The 14,080-nt window shown below is 37.5% G+C and overlaps 1 pseudogene; it reads left to right on the top strand.

The window, feature by feature from the left end:
• The first annotated feature begins 304 nt into the window (after nt 1-304).
• LOC114625993 overlaps nt 305-14,080 on the top strand; it is a 34,770-nt pseudogene continuing 20,994 nt past the window's right edge.

The following is a 14,080-nucleotide window of genomic DNA, read 5'->3' as shown; positions in this document are numbered from 1 at the left end:
TATTAGAAGATAAGTATTTGTGTTTGAAATCCGATAGGAATGTCAGTTTTTAAAACAACAACAGCAACAACAAAGAACACCATTTCAAAGTCTCTTCTTGAATGTTTCTGGGAAGTGAACTGTGGAGGACACAGAAAACTAATGAGATAGGAAGTAAACAGAGAAATCTAAGAACAGATGAAAATTCTCCGAGTCACATGTGGTGGTGGGACTCAAAGTGTTTTAATAAAGAGAGATTAAACTAGTGTTAAAACCACCCTGTTTGAATTTGATGGAAGTATGTGTAGTTTTCTCTTAATCCAATATGACCGGTGTCATTTTAGAGGAGGATGATATGAACTATGAAAAACGTCTGTGTGCCTTTAGAGGTTGGGCAAGTCAAGGACTACTGATCGCTAATGATACCAGATGCTGAGAGAACAGATTCTCCTTTAAAATCTTTGAGAAAATGTGGCTCTATTGAAATATGGACTGAGGGCTTTCAGCATCCTTAGGTGTGGAAGAACAAATACCCTTTTTATTCAGTCAAGGTGGTGCCTTGTCATAGCCACAGTAGGAAATGAGTGTAGCATTCAGAAATATCCTGCTTTTGGGGTATCCTCTAAGTCTACAAATTACTTATGGTTAAAGCCACAGCAATGATAGGCTTCAAGATATCTCAGTAAAATGTTCAACTGCTTCCAAGTTCCCATCAGATTGTTCATCTTGCAGGGCTCTTCAAAGAACTGCTCTAGCAGGGATTAGGCTAGCCAGGGTGCTCCCAGTGCTTTTCACCTCTCCAGCAATAGGAGTTCAAACCAGGCTTAGATATTATTTCTTCCTGGATTCTATAATTCTTCTGGGTCCTAGAACTGTCTCATGTCTTATAATTCACCAGAGAGTGAAGATTCAGGGCCAAGTTTCATGCAGGAGTCCCCTGCTGTATCCCATTGTATATAACATACATTTTCTCAGACTTCCTATCCCCATTTCTACAACTGTCACATATCTGTCTCCACAAAAGCATGAGAATTTTATCCAGTCCACGTTAAAAGAAACCAATTATCCCTCGGACCAGCCTACTATAATTATTTTCTACTTGACATCTGCTAGGTATAGTCATCTTTATCTGCCATCTTTGTTTTCTAGATACCATTCTGGGATGAAGAAGCTCTAGTTTGTCCTTGTTTTGAGTGTTAAGGAATTACTACTTGAAGGAAAATACTGCAAGAGAAATAGTAATATAACTCTAACTTAATCTAAAATTGAGGTTAAATTTTAATTGTCAGAGTGGGCTAGGCATTCTAATCATATCCCTGAGAGGCTGCTATCATTTAAAAATTTATATATGTCCACATATGTATGTCCATATATATGTATGTATAAATTTTATTCAGTTGTCAGAAAATATGCAACCTTCTTTCTTCCTTGGATTTTGAGAGATTTTGTACACTTACTAATCATTCAGAGATTCTCTTGCTGTGTGTTGGCTAGTCTTTTTTACCTTTTGTTTCTCTCAGTATGACTTGGAAATCAGCTAGGATCTGATATTAACAATCAAAGTGATGTTTAGGGAGTTATTCATGCTGAATTTGGCTATTCATATAGCTTCCATATAAAACTAAACATTTCAACATGAGATAAGTGGTCATATAGTGCCAGAGCCTCAGCAGTGGTATGTGGGATAGAAAGGAGATGTTTAGGCTAAGTATACCTTGCCATGGCACTTTTACTCAAGGAAGAAGGACACATGTATCCTAGAGATAAGAGCCCAAAGTACTAAAACCATAAGCTAAAGCACTCAGAAGATTATCTAATAAAATGGCATGTAAGATAGAGTTAACCAGGCACCACTCAAAATGAGGGAGTAACTCAGGCAGGTTGAAATATGTCTGACTTACAGTCTCTCTAACTAAAGGTTACTTGAGTTGAATCTTGCATTGTCTGGTTTTTACTCAGAGAAGAGAGATGGGTGTGTGTGGGAGAGAGAGATCGAGAGAGTGAGAGAGAAAAAAGGAGAAGGAGAGGGAGAGAGGGAGAGGGAGAGAGAGAGAGGCTTCAGACAGGCTATAAACTACTCTTCTAAATGAGAAATTTAGCAATTAGAAGAAAAAATTCTATTTCAGGCACACAGTATGGGGCTCTTTCATACAAACACAGTCTTAAATGTATTTCTAAGATTTGTGCTTGTGTCAGTCTGAATCTCATTCATGTTAATGGACTAATTCAAGTGTCCTACCCAAAGATGGACCAATAGATCTTAATGAATAGACACTAAGCAGTCAAATGGTGTTTCTCTTAATGAAATTTCTGCTACCCTGTGCTCTTTTTTTGTACAGCCTAATCGGTCAATGAATAAAAAAATCTTCCTGATACTGTGGCGTTTTTCATTTTATATCCTTCTTATGAAGAAAGAAAGAACTGTAGACAATCTCCACAGAAAGACCTGAGGAAGCTAGCTTGGAAGCTCATCCGGGCACAACACTCAAGCACACAGCACAAACACAATACCTCCCTCCTAGACTCCCATTTTGTCTTTCTGAAGACTAAGACTCTGATCTAGGATCTTTTTCAGAAGGTACTTATACTAAATCATAGGTTGTGTGTAACAAAACTGAGCTACCTTCAAGCTCTATGTTACTAATGTTACTATTTTCTTCCTAGCTCTTACTGGGTTTTCAAAAAGTCAATTTACATTAAATCAAAAGGCTCAAATTCATTAAGATGCATAAATATGTAATTTCACCTTGCTTTTTGAAGTGTCCAATTTAGAATAATTTAATCTAGAAAGAATCTAATTAGAAATGTAAATGTTTACATTAAAGAAATGTTTTGAAACTACATTGTCTTGTGAAGGTAAACAACAGCACTTTAAATAAGCAGTCTCTTATTTGGCTCATTTATCCATTTTCTTCAAAATATAAATGCTTTAATACAAGTTGCGAGTACAGAGAAACAAATTAACTTTACATCAAAGGCAAACACCCCACAGACAGCAACCAGAGACTAGTAGCATTTAAGAAGTGTGATATTGCTTTATGTTTATGTTAATAATGAAATATTTTTTCTGCAGCATTTTTTTCCTTGTGGAGAACGTGGCTCTCGGTCTTCATACACAAATAGAGCTGAAGAGGGACCTGGCTGCCTGTGTGCCTCCCAGAAGCTTCTTTTGCATCTGATTTGATGAGAGCATTTATACTTTCTAAAAAGCCCATATATATATATATATATATATATATATATATATATATGAGCTTCGCTAGTTTTATCTCTAGAGCCTTGGGTATTTTGGTGGTTTTGATAGAATAGATCAGACACACATGTCGGCTGTGGCGCATTTAAACATACATTATCGATTCCATCGTTTGAAGGTAAAAATACTTTCAGAAGGAACTTGGAAAACAAGTCTAAATCAATTGAATGTGAAGACCAATAGAAATCCCTAGATATGGTTTCCACAGCAACGATTTGAATGTTGAATATTTCTTCACACTCCACAGGTAATTAATTGCTTCATTGACTCAATAAAATTTTTGGAAGCTCCTATGTGATAAGTAACTGAACAGCAAAAAGAGTAAAAGCAAGCCGGACACTATTCCTTGTCACCTTCTTTCATCCTATCTTTGTGTCTCCCGAGAGCTCACAGCATACTCAGGGCACTGGGAAAGTAAGTTAAAAAATAATGTGACATGTGACACAATAAAGGTGGGAAAATGTACTTTGAGCATAAAAAGAAGCAGCTCAAATTGTCACTTGGGACTAGAGGCAGACTGGAGAGATTTACTGTTAAAACAGCAGCAAAAAAGGCATTTGTGTTGTACCTTTAAAAACAAAAATGGTTTTCAGGAGGGACTGGCAAGATGCAGAATGAGGCAGAATGGTTGGGAGATAGGAAACTTCCCCGCACAAGGAAACAGCATGGCAAAGCAGGGGTCCCTGGGAGGGCTCTGTGTGTGCTCCTTGTGGCTTCTTCTCCATGTTGTAGCACTGCAGGGTGTGTGGATGCTGGCAGGGAACACAGACATACCATTAGACCTTTTTATGCTATCACAAGGAGCTTGTGTCTTACACTACAGCTAATGGGATAGCTGAATGGCTGACAGTTTAAACCTGATACAGCCAGCAATCACTGCAGCCCATCACAGCACCCGCCATTGTTTCTATCTCTCTGCCTGCCAGGGAAGCAGTGGTCAAATACAATATTGTAGTTGACTTTCCTGAGAGCCTTAGATATGCTTCCCAGGCACCAGTGATGGTATTTAATAGTCTTCACCATCATGACTTACATCCACACGTTAAACCTCACATTTTGCTGCTCAACTCTATCTCTCCACTTTTATACTCTTAGATATGAAGAATTTTGTAGCTTCTGATGCACCCAGAGGCAGTTTGAATGTTATTTTATTGACTTCTTTTTTTTTTTTTTTTTTTTTTTTTTTTTGGTTTTTCGAGATAGGGCTTCTCTGTGTAGCCTTGGCTGTTCTGGAACTCACTCTGTAGACCAGGCTGGCCTCGAACTCAGAAATCCACCTGCCTCTGCCTCCCAAGTGCTGGGATTAAAGGTGTGTGCCACCACCGCCTGGCATATTTACTTCTTTATACTAACCAATCCTATTTATTCTTTTTCCCCTTCTACATTACAACCATTTAAGATATTTCAGTTGTTTTCCGGATAGTTTTTTTAGATTTTTTTTGCATCTTCTTTATATTTGATACAGTAAAGAGTAACATAGTACTTAAAAATAAAAGGTTCTTAGTAACGTTAGACCTGGTAGAAAGGATTATTTCCAGCCAGTTCATATCATGCTGCAGGTAGGATTTGTCTGCCATAGTGTTGGGAATTTTTTTTTTAAAGCAGTTCTATTGATGAATGATATAATTTCTTTAATGTTTTGATCACTCTTTTTTCTTTTCTGTGAATTAAGTTTAAAACATTTTAAAGCAGTCCTATTAAGTTCTGTCTTATTGTTCACAGACTATTTCTCTAGCTGTCTTCAAATTCTATTCTTATCACGATCAGCAAGATATAATAGGAGGAGGCTCGGTTGGGGGAATCTGGGTTCAAATCATTTCTCTGTCTGCTAGTGAGGAAGTGAGTAAGTTACTCTGTGAAAATTGTCCTAGGATAATTGTAGAATATTCTTAAAGTGTCCTAATTTGGATGGTAACCTGAACAGCCACTTTGGGCTTGTCAATTACTAGTCTGTGCCTCTCTGACTAGGCTCTTAGCTAAAAGGGAACAATGACATCCAGACAATACAATTGCTGAGAGATTTAAATATTCACGTTTCTAGCATAAAATTTAATACATAGAAAGAGTTTCATTAACTAGTTCTTTTCATTTTTTCATTTTTAAAAATAAAAATGACAGCCTTTCAAATCAGGTAGAATTTGTATATATAAATGATCTAAATATTTGATATAGAAATATATTCAGTAGAATAACCCGCTTATGAAATTCAGGCTGAAATATAGATAGCATATAATCAAAATTATTGCTATTTCCACAGCCAATGTCATCACTAAGGACATTGCAAATGCAGACCTACATGTACAACAGTGCATTGCCCATCAGCTAGATAGACAAGCAGTCATAGCGATCTCTTACACAGTCGTGCCTCCAGTTTTCAGAGTAAATCAGGTTACGATAGGATTCAGTCAACTGCATTCTGTGGATGCTGTACTGTTTTTGGATAAGGAAGATATGTTGTCAAGAGTGAATTATGGAAATGGTAAATGCTGGAATAAACAATGTTAAAGAGATTGTGACCTTGAAGTATTTCCTCTATATCCCCGTCTCTGCTGTGAAGCAAAGGCTCCTATGTTACACTCCGGTACACATTTTTTGTGAAATAACTAATTGAACTTAAACTCCTTCCTTCCACAAAATTCTTCAAGTACTAGTACTCAGTAGAAAGTACTTGGGAAATACCAAGCTACTTACCTACCCAAAACATTTCCATTTATTATCCTATTAGTTACACAACAAGTATAGATTTGCTTACAACCATGTTATATTTTGTGGCTAAGTAACATTTCAAGTCAGATTACATGATTAAAAACTGTAGTTTAATATTTTAGAAAATAATTGGAATTTATAAACAAAGAATATATAATAAAATGAAAATTAAACCAGAGATTCTGTTATTGTGACCTGGTCTTTATGTGAATTAAGTATTCAAGGTAGTTAATGTAGTCTCACTATGTTGGTTGTACACTTAGTTATTCTTATGGCAAAAATGCTTATTTATGTTCATATTCATTACTGAGGGGCTAGCACATCATAAAATCACAAACACAATTAAGATTTTAAAAAGAAAAGGGTGAAAAAATGATAAGAAATAGAAGCTCCATTATTTTCTTGCTGGGCTTCAAGAGAGCACATCACCAATACCAGCAGTGGCCCTTCTCCTCTTAGAATCACTCCTTTTATGTTGAAAGGAAAAAGGAAAAGGAATGGATGCTTCAGAGGAAGGGTTATTCCCATCCAGGATACTCTCCTCCTTATAAGAGTTAAATTTGTATTTGTTAAGATGTTTACAATAAAACATATTTTATTTCCATAAGTTCATTATGAATGCAGGGGGATTTGAAATAACAAAGCAGTGTCACTTAAAGAAGAACCATTGAGGGGAGGGATCTGGTTGGGAGAGGCGATGGTGAGGGGAACAACTGGGGTGAGGGATTAGGTGTAAGGAGAGCCAGGAGAAATCTGTCCTTTGAGAGTCTTCACCCAGCAGCCAATGGAAGCAGATGCAGAGACCCAAAGCTAAACAAAACATTAGACCAAGTAGCTCTGCAAGTCTTGTGGCAGAGTTGGCCGAAGGATTGAGGAACCCGAATGAGATAGGGACTCCATAAGAAGACCTACAGAGTAAACTAACATGGACCCTGGGGGTACTCAGAGACTGAACCACCGACCAAAGAGTAAGCATGGGCTAGACCTAGCCCCTTCTCCCACATATATGGTGGATGTACAGGCTGGTCTTTATGTGGGATCCCCAACAACTGGGGGCTGGGGGTTGTCCTTGACTCTGTTGCCTGCCAGTGGATCCTGTTCCCCCAACTGGCCTGCCTTGTCTGATCTCAGTGGGAAAGACGATGCACCTAGTCCTGAGGTGACTTAAATATGCCAGGATGGGTTGATATGAGGTGGGAGTGGTTACTCATTCTTAAAGGAGAAGGCAAGTGGCTGTGTGAGGGGGCAGGGAAGGACCGGAAAGTGGGAGGCCTGGAGTCAGCATGTAAAGTGAATAAATAAATAAATTAAAGGAAAAGAAAAATAATCTCCCCCTTCCTACCAAACAAAAAACCATTGAGAATGGTGGGAGTGTGTAGTTCATGTCCCATCATCAAAACCTCAATGGAATAATATCAATGCATAAACTTCCTTTACAAGAGTTGAGAAAACCACTTGAGAATTATACCTGGGAAAAGCATAGAATAAGAAAATATGCATCCTAATATATCCTGGTACCTTGCCTGTCTACATAGAACATACATAGTTTTTGACTTACCACAGTACCAAGCTTCCAGGCTCCAGACAGTGCTTCATGGACTCATACTCTTGACTAGTTCCAATTGCCATGTACTAAAGCAGTACCTGTAACCTTAGATAGCAGGATGCACATAGTAGATCAATGTGTCAGGACTTCTGACTCACTGATCCAGGCACCTCCCGCACCTTTCAGAAGAAAACAGACCTGGAGACTCTGACATCTGGTCTGACCACAATCTCTGACTAGACCAACTGGGGAATGAGATACTCTGTTGAAATCAATATATAAAGACTGTAAGAGTCAACACAAGACCATAAGATAATTAATAAAGCAGAGAGTAGCTTTTGTCTATAGGTTTAAGCAGAGATTTAGAAGGCAGTTTAATTCACTGAATCATAGCTGTCCAAAATGTTGAAAAGTGACTCTTGAGGGAGCAACCCTCAACAAAGCATTTGTCCCTTGTAAGGATCAGGTACCATTGCAGAAAGGGGGAGGGGCATGAGTGTGCAAGAATCAGAAGGTCATAGGCTGAAGGTCTGTGGAAAGATATCTTCTAGACTTTCATTAACCTACAGAATTTTAGACAACAATTAACCCACAAAAATTTCAGTTACCTATACTGGGCCAGGATAGGACTATGTACAATCAGTCATGGAAGAAGGAGGAACTTAAGGGGCCCTCAAATTTACTGATGAACTTTTGTCTATTTATAGGCTCAGAAAGAGAAAGAGTTTTGGTCTTCCAATATTTACCTTCTGATGACCTCACCATGTACTGATGAATAGCTCCAATTTTTTATCATATAGATCTCTCTGGTTCAACTCACTGGGTCAGAAAACAAAATGAATAGATATAAAAGTGAGAAAAATATTTGTAATAATGGGTAGGAGTGAGATCAAGGTCGAAGGTGGTAAGAGATGGGAGAAGCTGTGGGGTGAGCACAAGATCCAATTAACCTGTAGCTGGAAGAGATGGGCTCCAGGATAAACTGTATATGCAAAATGTAGTTGTATAAAAATACCAACGAGCACATTTAATTAATAAAACAGTGGTTGTAAATAACTAGGGCCAAGTGATAGGGGAACAAAATAAACATGGGAGCCTAAGCAAGAAGAAGCAGAGAGTGCTGTACCTTAAAAATGAAATAAGTAAAAACCAGTCCTTTTAAAATAGTCTAGTGAACTGCAAGAAAACACATATAAGCAATTAAGCTAAATAAGATTAAAAATACATAATAAAACAAAGATTTCACTGGAGAAATAGATACCATGTAAAAAAAGCCAAAGACCGGAGCTGAGGAAAATATGACTAAAACTTTCTATAGATTGTTTCAAGAGAAGATCCAGGTTAAGTAGGAGATGGAAGAGGTGAGCACAAGGGCAGACTATATAACTTATCCTCTCATCAGGGGAACAGCAAGAAATGAAAAGACCCCAGGAGTTGCCATACACTATTGAGTGAACCTACCGTATTACGGAATTTTCAGAGAGAACTGAGACAAAGAAGAGGAAAGCTACAGTGAGTAGTGCTGTAAAGAACATGGGGAAATCTTTTTGATATACTGATTTAAGTTGTTTGGACACACACCTTTCTAGATCACAGGTTTTTAGTTTTTGGGGAACCCTCCATCTATAGGGACCCCAGACAGATTTTGGAATCTTCCATGGTCTTTTTCTGTGAGTTCAAGTTGTTAATGGGAACTGTTTTCTGTCATTTGCTCTGTCTGTTCTCTACTGTGAAACTTGAAGGCTGGGACTGCTATGCTCTCCTCCCTGTCACTTGCCCTTTGCTTTCCTCTGCTCAGTCTTTAAATTTACCTTCTTGCCATCTGCCATCAGGGTTGCTTGCTCTTCTGTTTCATTCTTTCTTTCAGTCTTTCTTGAAGGTAGATATGTTTTACCTCACCCCAACTCTGTTACTCTAAGTAGATGTCCATTTACTTTTCAATACTGTAAAGTCATCTTTGCCAGCATTTTATAAATGCATGCAATTAGAAGTTTTGAAGGATATTTGATACCTTTGTTTCTCATGTGTACATATTGTGTACACATAAAAACCTATGCATTGAAGGAAAAGGGATAACCCAGAGCAGGATTTCTCAGGTTTCTAGTTCATTTCCCTCCCTCTTCTGAAATGGTTCACTTCAAATAGAGTTTTAATTGTATTGGCTCTAAGTGAATGTAAACCAAGTTAATATTGAACCAGCAGATGGAAAAATCCTTATCATTGAACAGTGAAACAACTTGAATTCTTTCCCCCTCTTTTGCCATCTGGTATCTGAGCTCATATTTGAAACATTAGTTGTTCAGAAAGGAGGGTTTGTTGTTGTTGTCATTTTTTTTTTTTTGTCTTCAGTAGGCAGAGAGTTTCTCTGAAGACCCAGTGCTTATCTTTTCAGGAAAAAAAAAACAACCCTGAACTAATATTTAACAGTCACATAAAAGCTCAAGAAAATGCAGAGTACAAAGTCAGTCTAAAGAGATGCCATTTCCAATTTATTTTCATAATCTAACTCTGCCTTGCCTGTAAAGGTTAATTTAAAACCAGCAGAACCAAGCCTGTCCACTGCTTGCTTGTTACGGGCCCTGCTACGTTATTTGAAACATAGCAAAATGAATATAGCCCTTGTTTACAATATGGTTGTTATTTTTTTTCCAGTTGTAGCAGATAAGATTTTCCCCATGTAACCCTCAAATTATCAGCAGTCATAGTGTGTGCACTGGTAAAAAAGGTTCTCAGAAAAATTCTTGAAGAGAATTTGTTTTGAAAATAACAACACAGAACATTTAGCCACCATTCACTTAAATAACTGGGTGCACCACTCTTTTCTAGATATCCGTGCATGTGGGAAATGAGAGCCTAATGACCTAAATAATTTGACTATTAAATTAAACACTAGCCTAAGGGGGGAAAATTTATTCAACATTCCAGACTTGTGCTCTTCAAGTCAAACATTATACTATCCAATGGCAATGGCTTTTAGATTTTTGTGTGTACTTTTGTTGTGTGTAAAACTACTCATCACAGTTTTCATGAGCATTTTGATTATACATAAATCATTAATTACTTAATATGGTTATTCTCTAATGTTTGAGGCCAAGTAGTGCTTAGTCTAAGTAAGGTTCTTGCAGCAGTGGAAGGATTGCTGTTGCTTAGCAATTGGCTTGCCTTTGGGCAGCCTTTGAAGACTGCTATAGTTTCTTTTGGGGCATTAATAGCCTTCTTTCATTGGTAGCCGAGTAAGTTCTGGCCAGACATCTCCATATGGGTATCCAGGAGCATCCTATTAACCATTCTTTAGATTTAGAAATAACATGTTCACTAAACAGTCTCTGAGTGACAAGCTTAAGAAGATTATGGATCATAGTCATTAGGTAAAAGTTAAGTACCTTTTTGCACAAACTTGAACCTTTATCCATCAGTTTAATCTGACTCTGATCTACTTACTTGCTCAAGATAGAGCCTTTGTCTTTCTCTCTTAATTGGCATTTCAGGTGTTAAGGGGTTCTGTGGCTCAGAATGTCAGTGGTGTGTTCAGCTTAATCAGTCAAGGGACTGAGACCTGAGAGTTTCCTGAGAAGCTGCAAGTGACCTCCCACCCGCATACTGGGCGTGGCTTCATCTCTGTCTCTCAGTGCCCTGATGTCTTCCACAGAATAGCTTCTGTGAGTCTGAGAATATTAGCCTCTGCCATGGTGTCGGTTGCATGCTGTTTTATAGACTGCTACCCAAGTTATCTCTCTTTTCTGAGTGCTGCCAATGAAGTTTTCTTCTGTCCTTCATGGATTTTGTCTGTTTGGCTCCTATTGCTTTAGAGATTCCTCATCCATTAGAGAGACCATAAAGCCCTGTCCTCACGGACTCCCACTTCTCTCCACTTTACCTCCATCATGTATACACTGCGGTTGCATTGAATTATGTCTGCTAAAGAAGCCATAACAGAAACAACAAACTGACTCAAGAGTATTGCTTGTCATTCAGCTCAATGTCAAGAGCTAGATTACTGTTCATTTCAGCTTTGGCAGGCAGGTAAACTTCAATTTCTGTTTTATAGATGTAAAATAAAGATCCACAGCAGCTAAATATTGATAAAGATAGGTGCCAACTCAGCTCTGTGTAACTTAAAATCCTGAATGTTCACTACTCTAGCGTGACAAAAGCCAGGGTTAGGATTGATGTTATTAGTCTCAAGACCTCTGGAAATTGGTTCCTTCCAAGAGGCTTGCAGGAATGTGAGTGGCTCCAGGCTCTTTTAGGAGGATGCTCTCATCAATGGACCCTTTCTAGCACATATATCTTCTGGCAACACAGTGAGATTGGCATTTCTTTCCCAGTATATAGATTCTTAATGGACTAAAAAATGTTAACCAAATCATTTATTTATTTATTTACTACCTAAAATGTGTTTAATGGGACAGCCCCCACTCATCTTGAACCAGGGTAGTTTGAGTATTGCTTCTTGCTGAAGGAAAAAAAATCTTCTGCCAGTCTTGCTTTTCTGCATGTATTTCTGCTGACAGAGAACAGCCAGGCAGCCGACACACAAAACCACTGTCTGTGCATGGCTAACGACTGCAGTGATTTTATAGCATCCTGGGCTATAAAATCATATACATGAAGTATGTGAATGGGGACTCTGCAGCAGGTGCTTTTTGTGTTTTATCTTCTCTTCTGGAGGGGAATGAAGGAAGATCCTTTGTGAAAGGCATGTTCCTGTAGGGAGGTCATCAGCACCAGAGAGCGAAAATCATCATCATCGACTTTGTCATTGCGGTCACCATCATCAACATCATCGTCACCATCATCATCTTAACTCCAAGGCACTTATATAATAGCAGAAATAGAACTGTGATTCCTAGAGTTGGACCTGAGTCCTTTAAGTCAACTCCACTACTGATCTTTTCTATGCAGGGCAGATCATTTATTCTCTTACTTTATTTATCTTTAACATGTTCAGTCTAAGTTCTAAGAGAACAATCTTATAGACTTAACAACAACAAAACCACTGTCTGATACATTTTAGTTTAATCTGGTAAAAGACAGCATTTAATCTGCATTGAGCATATTAATGGTTTGCTTTGTTTTTCAGTTTTGGAAAAAATACAAAGTCTTGCACCGTGAAAAGAAAAGAATGAAAGAAAAATAGTGGAAGCATCAGAAGTTCAATCAATTAAATCTTTAAGTGGAATTACTGTGAAACGAACCATCTCTCTACCCAAGCAGTAAGACACCAGGTCACTGCTGCGCCTTTCCACCTTTGAATTCTGCCCTCTTCCTACTTCAGAGCACTGTGCTGATTTCTACTTCTGTATGTATCTTGCCCATCTTTTAAAGCTTTAATAAAACAAACTGCATAGAATGCATTCTCTGTGCTGCCTTTCACATGCTGTGTTTGTGAGATTCCTGGCATCATGGTAGATGGGTATGATCTGTTCATTTTGTTGTCTACACAGTTGGCTTTTCTCTAAAAACAAACCAAATTAATTTGTTTAATGTCTTTGGAATATTTTTAGTTTCCAGAAAATACAAATAATATTTCTATGAATGCTTTTGAGCATTTCTTTTTGTTAATGTGTGTGTACATCTTAGTGTTTATCTAGCTGTGACTTATATTTATAATCCCTCTTTGATTATGTGTTACAATTATTTTCTGTCAGTCTGTGACTTTTTTCCTAGACTTTTTAATGGAAATAAGTTTTTATATTTAATATAGTCCAATTTCTAATCTTTCTTTGGCTTGTGTTTTTTGATATTGTGTTGGGATTGAAAAATTAATTTGTCTAGGACAGGAAAGTAGGCCCAGATATTTTGGTCATCCTGATAAGCCCTTAGAAACGGTGATCACAGGAGTGTTCACGTAATTGGGTTTAATGCCTTGCTTGTTCATTGACTATTTGTGCTTATTATCTTGCTTGTTCCTTGACTATTTGCATCTATTGTATTGCTAGACCCTCAACCTAGAACTGACCTTAATACACACATGTAATTAAAATGATATAAAAGCAAAAAAGAGGAAGGGGGATGGGATAGGGTGTTCCAGGGAGGTGAAATGGGCAAAGGAGATGACATCTGAAATGTAAATAAATAAAATATTCAATAAAAAAGGGCACAGCCAAAAAAACCCTCAAAAATTAATTTGCTTATAGTTAGTATACAAATATTGTTTTTATGTCATTTTCATATGTACACACTTTTCATATATATATGTATATATATATATATATTTCATATATATATATGAAATATATACTTAGTTCTTATTGCATCCTTTGTAGTATCTTTTCCCACCAATGATGGTTCTTTTTCTCGTCAGCAAATAGAATTTTAAACTCTGTCATCAACTCTAAGAAAAACATATATTTTCTATAAAAAGCTTCAATGTTTTTACTTGTGCATTTAAAATCACAGTCTTTAGGGGATGGAGTCTCGGTATGGTATGGTGTGAGGTGACACCTTATCTATGACACAGTCGATATCTTTTTTAGCCTGTGTGTTCTTTGCGACTTATGACAGGTGGATCATTGTGCCACAAGAAAGACATGATTTTTAGTGTGTCTGAGTTTTCTACAACTGTCTTAAAACAGATTACTACACTTCAAAAC

The sequence above is a fragment of the Grammomys surdaster genome, unplaced genomic scaffold (genome assembly GCF_004785775.1).
Source record: "Grammomys surdaster isolate TR1022 unplaced genomic scaffold, NIH_TR_1.0 225, whole genome shotgun sequence".
NCBI lineage: Eukaryota > Metazoa > Chordata > Mammalia > Rodentia > Muridae > Grammomys > Grammomys surdaster.
Note: the sequence above shows the minus strand (reverse complement) of the source record. Positions and strands in the feature narration are given on the sequence as shown.